A 6000-nucleotide genomic window follows, 5' to 3' on the forward strand; every position below is an offset into this window, starting at 1 on the left:
AAAAACTAGAAAGCAAAAAGGGGTACTTTAGGTATTTGGGTTTTTGCAGTACCATGCTGCCAATGCCATTGTAGAACTCAAAGATCCGCCATGGTTGCTCTTCCTGTTCCTGCTTCTTTAAACCGTTTGCCATTTTAGCGCAAACGGGTCGTGTCTGTGTGTTGGTGTCATTTTCGTGCAACACATGTTATCTTAACGGGTCATGTCGTGTCACATCCGTTATCTTAACAGGTCCTTAACAGGTGGTAAAGTAACCGATCCGTTATGACACATTAAGAAAAAAAAAAAAATTTTCTTAAATTTGCACATACCACACATTGCCACATAAATATTACTTCAAAACATTATAACACATTTGTCATTTAAGTACTACATCTACACTCGAAAATAAGAGCCTAATAAACAAACATTCATACACTACTAGTCTATTACAAAATATTAAATGTGTAAGGATATGCAAAATGAAAGATTTTTTATTTTCAAGGTTGTAAAGCCTTTCTCAAAAGTTTAAACCTTGTCAATGGCACTCAAAGCTTGCATGTTATTCCTTTTATAAAATCCTCAATTTTCATCGATCATCATGACATAAGATTTTGTGGTATCCACTAGTGTAAATATTTTAAATTGAAGATCAAGTTCATTCATTGTATTCGTATAGGGTCAAGGAGTGTAGCTGTAAATAATCATCAAAATCAGAGTTAAAATAACCGTTAAATCATGGTTTTTCGTTGATAACCGTCGAAAAGTTTTGTCCCGTTACTTCATCTCTGAATGTTTGTTTTCTTTTCAATTTTTGGCGTATGCAATCTCGAAGTATATACAAACATGTTTGATGGTTGGATCGTTGAAACTAGTTTCGTAGAATGTATATCTCATCAAAACAATAGATTCACCAACACTTAAGAGTTTATTCATACTTTCATTAAGTATAAGTGTAAATATTTTAAATTGAAGATCGAGTTCATTCATTGTATTCTTACAGGGTCAATGAGTGTAGCTATAAAAAATCAACAAAATCGGAGTTAAAATAACCATTAAATCATGATTTTTCGTTGATAACCGTCGAAACGTTTTGTCCCGTTACTTGATATCTGAATGTTTGTTTTTTTTGCGATTTTTGGCGTATACGATCTTGAAGCATATACAAACAAGTTTGACGGTTGGATCGTTGAAATTAGTTTCGTAGAATGTGTATCCCATCAAAACGATTTATTCACTAACACTTAAGAGTTTATTTATACTTTCATTAAGTATAACATAAGATTTTGTGATATCCACTAGTGTAAATATTTTAAATTGAAGAATCGTGATTTTTCGTTGATAACCGTCGAAAAGTTTTGTCCCGTTACTTGATCTCTAAATGTTTGTTTCTTTCGATGTTTGGCATATGCGATCTTGAAGCATATACAAACAAGTTTGACAGTTGGATCGTTGAAATTAGTTTCATAGAATGCGTATCCTATCAAAACGATAGATTCACTAACACTTAAGAGTTTATTCATACTTTCATTAAGTATAACATAAGATTTTATGATATCCACTAGTGTAAATATTTTAAATTGAAGATCGAATTCATTCATTGTATTCATATAGGGTCAAGGAGTGTAGCTGTAAAAAAATCATCAAAATCGGAGTTAAAATAACCTTTAAATCATGATTTTTCGTTGATAACCGTCGAAAAATCTTGTCCCAATACTTGATCTCTAAATGTTTGTTTTTTGCAATTTTTGGCATATGTGATCTTGAAGCATATACAAACAAGTTTGACAGTTGGATCGTTGAAATTAGTTTCGTAAAATGCGTATCCCATCAAAACGATAGATTCACTAACACTTAGAGTTTATTTATACTTTTATTAAGTATAACATAAGATTGTGTGGAATCCACTAGTTTAAATATTTTAAATTGAAGATCGAATTTATTCATTATATTCATATAGGGTCATGGAGTGTAGCTGTAAAAAAATATCAAAATCAGAGTTAAAATAATCGTTAAATCGTGATTTTTTGTTGATAACGGTTCAAAAGTTTTGTCCCATTACTTGATCTCTGAATGTTTGTTTTTTGCAATTTTTGGCGTATGCGATCTCGAAGTATATACAAACATGTTTGACGGTTGGATCGTTGAAACTAATTTCGTAGATTGCATATCCCATCAAAACAATAGATTTCGTAATACTTAAGAGTTTATTCATACTTTCATTAAGTATAACTAGTGTAAATATTTTAAATTGAAGATCGAGTTCATTCATTCTATTCGTACTTAATCTCTAAATGTTTGTTTTTTGTGATTTTTTTGCTAATGCAATCTCGAAGCATATACAAACAAGTTTGACGGTTGGATCATTGAAATTAGTCTCGTAGAATTCATATCTCATCAAGTTCAATGGTGTGTGTATATATATATATATTAAGTAGATTTAAATTTATTTATTTTGTACGTATAACACTTAAGAAATTGAATGGTATGTATATTTAAGCCGATCCAATGATCATCAATTTTTAATATTTAATTTAATATATATATATATATATTTATTATAGTTTTTACGGGTATAAATTTGTTAAATTAATATATATATATATATAATTATTATAGTATTTTTTTAGGGTTATAAAATTATAAAATTAATATTTTGCTTATCGTGTATCGTGTTACCCACGTGTATACCCGAACCAACCCGTTATCTTAACAGGTGCTTATCAGGTTACCCGATAACGACCCGATTCGTTATCGTGTTGATCCGAACACCTGTTAATTTTGTGTCGTGTCGTGTCAGGTATCGGGTTGTGTCAGGAATTGCTAGGCCTAATTTTAGCGTTCATGCGGGCCAGCCTCGACCGTTAATTCGTTATAAGCTTTTCAAGAGAAAACGACGTGTCGTTTGTTCTCCTAAACCCTCTCCGTGCAGAATATAGATGCAATGTCGATTTTGTTTTGCACTAGCCTCTCTGCACGTCCTCACGCGTATGCAAGAGGCATTTTTTTTATCACGGGCGCCACGCGTCCCTTAAAATGTGTTACTTTAGTTGTTTTCTTATTTGCCCATCCAAAGTTTTTTATTTTGAATGACTAACATTTTCTTTAATTACGGACACTATGCGCACCTCAAAATGATTTGCATTAGTTGTTATTCATTATAATTGTGATGAAATATTTGAAAAAAAGTATGATATTAAGTGCAGAGATGAGGGATGAAATCTGTCAGATGGCTGCACTTAAGTGGAAGCATAAAGCTATAGCTATTGTTGTGATACTCTCTCAGACATAGCAGTGTCTTTAACTATCTTCTCCTCGTTACTTTCGCAAGCATGTACATATATTGACTTCTCTTCTTTTTCCTTGTATTTTAAAATCTAGTGACTTGGAAATTTTTTACCTGAGTGCTCATGATGTTTTCATTAGTCATCTTATGAACAAGGAACTTTTTATAGTACATAAAACTAAAAAAATTATAAAATGATTCGAAGAGAAACTTGTAGTCATCAACATTAAAAATTTCATATAAAAACCCGTCCTGATTCAAAGATGAACAATATTACAAACTACAAACATAAAGTCTTCTTGCAATATCAACGCCATGGTATTCATCTTTTTCCTATGAGGTTGCAACTTCTAAATCGAAAGGTTATAACTTCCAAAGTGCAAGTCTGCCAAGCAAGCAGACTCGGATGAACCCTTCTGCATACGCGAAAGAACATTCCGCAGCACTCGGTCTAACTTGCTGTTCTGCTTAAAAAAACACTCAACAATCTGCTGGAAACTTGCAACATTTATGCAATTAACATAAGTAAGTAAAAAAAATTATATATTCACCTAATCATATAAAACTCAATCTTAATAGTGAATACCACCCATTAGTTTTATTAATTGCCCTTTACACTGCTTTAATTGGTTGAATTTGGGGCTTATTTGAATAATGACTGATTGATTCCAGTGTGGTGATTTTATTTTTGGGGTCGAATTTGGTTTGAAGGAAATCAAATACAGAAAAAACCCATGTGCCAAAACATAAACATAAAAATTGGGCAATAAGATAAAGAATGAAAACCGAAACCTTTATTTGTACGGTCTTGCTGCTCACGAAGCTTGATGATGAATGAGTTCCTCGCCCGTGTTTTTTTGGAAGAGTGAAAATTAGAGAAAAAAACACCTGAAATCTTCTCTAAACAGCAGATTGAGCCCTGAATTGAAAAAAAAAATTGAAACAAAAAAATTAGAGGAAAACAGAGAATAGAATGTATAAGACTATAAGTTAACAAATTAGCATCAACCAAAAATTATACAACCAACATAGTGTAAATGATAAAGAAAATCAAATCCTACTCATCTAGCAAAGCAGAAATCACACAACAAAACAAAAGTTAAACACCCAACTAAGCATAAACAATGGTAGGATCAGCCAATAAAATCCCACGCAGAGTCCATATACATATACATACTTACAACTGGTTAAGCCAACCTGTTGAAGACTGACTTGCATCTGGTCATCAAAAGGAAACAAAAAAACCAAGTTAAGGATTTAACAATTCAATGAAAAGATCGACAATCCATGAAATTTTATTTAAAATCTGTATATTAGTTATGCTGCTCTTTGAAGAGGTCCATGAGTTGGAGGGGTGGTTATGGGTGTCATTCCTCCTGATTGCGTGTAGTGACTTTCAAGGGAGATAAAGCCATTCGCAAAGCAACTTTCAAAAAACCTAAATCTTGCATAATCAAATCACTGTAAGAAAAAAACAAAAAAAAAAAAATCCAACTTTAACGTTCTTTTTGCCTGAAGCAATAATCTTGTCGATAGAATGAAACAAAAGCAGAGAAAGCAGAGAGAAACATGGAGAAGGAAAAATGAATTTGATGAATGGTAGACAAACGTGGGATGGAGAAAGAATATGCAGAGAAATGGAGAATTCGAGATTGAAAGTTACATGTGATAAGAATCAGTCAATGTTGAGGAAGAATTTCGAACTTTTGTCACTGATTTGGTCGACCAATTCTTCTCCCGAATCTAGTATGTTGGTTGTTCTTCCTCCGAAGAAGCACCAAGTTTTCATTGAAAAGTAAATAATCAAAAACAGAAAGGAAACTAAATTTGGTGTATAATAGACAAACGCTGGATGGAGAAGGAATGCAGAGAAAATGGAGAATCCGAGATTGAAAGCTACCTGCGATAAGAATCAGTCGATATATAGACGAAGAATTTCGATCTCTTCACTGACTTTTGTCACTGATTTGGTCGATCTCTTCTCCAAAATCTAGTATTTGAGTTGTTCTTGCTCTAGATAACATGATCCCGTACTGGGTTTTCATTCAATCAGCATGAAAAGATAATGGGGTTTCAGTTTTGCACGGTAGTTTCTATCCCTTATTATTTTGTCAGTTTTTTCTTTTTCTCTTAAAACTGATGTGCGTTTCTTCGTCATACGCATCCAACACCATTGCAAACTCTCTAATTATTCTCTTATCCTCGCTTACTGCAATCTAAACTCAAGTAAATCCCAGTGCTGAAAAAGCATGCCAAAATAACATAAAAAATAGTCAGTAAAAAAGCTTCCACTGCAATGGTAGGTTCCAGCATAACCAAGAGACAAAAATGCAGAGAAAGGGAAAATGACAATGGAAATGTAATTCATATCCTCAAAAGGGAGTCACAGTAGGGATTATATGCCCACAACATTCACTACAGACAAGAGAGTTAGGTACAAAAGGCTAAGTCACTATCCTTCTGCTAATCCACTACTAGATAAGGGACTAAACTAAGGAAGGAAATGGGCCTAGATGGTAAAAGGGTCTTAATAGGGCACCCCCCCCGGCCGGCGGTAGAGCAAGCATGTCTTTAGGCGTCATAATCTGGAAAACGGGTGACGATGGATTTAGCATCTTCCCACGTTGCGTCTTGCTCCGGTAGACCTTGCCACTTGATTAACTAGCGAGTGACAACCTTGCTGTTTCTTTTGAACATGCCACGCTCCAGGATGATTTCTGAGAACCACTGAAATG

General features: G+C 33.5%; 1 long non-coding RNA gene across 1 annotated transcript; it reads right to left on the bottom strand.

Moving 5' to 3' along the window:
* Nucleotides 1-3444: 3444 nt before the first annotated feature.
* On the bottom strand, nt 3445-5303 carry LOC126631139 (uncharacterized). The gene is made up of 3 exons (XR_007626251.1): nt 5166-5303; nt 4058-4184; nt 3445-3753 (listed from the first exon to the last, which is right to left on the bottom strand). It is a non-coding gene; the product is annotated as an uncharacterized LOC126631139 (long non-coding RNA).
* Between the last annotated feature and the right edge of the window lie 697 nt (nt 5304-6000).

This window comes from Malus sylvestris, chromosome 8 (assembly GCF_916048215.2).
Source record: "Malus sylvestris chromosome 8, drMalSylv7.2, whole genome shotgun sequence".
Taxonomy (NCBI): Eukaryota; Viridiplantae; Streptophyta; class Magnoliopsida; order Rosales; family Rosaceae; genus Malus; species Malus sylvestris.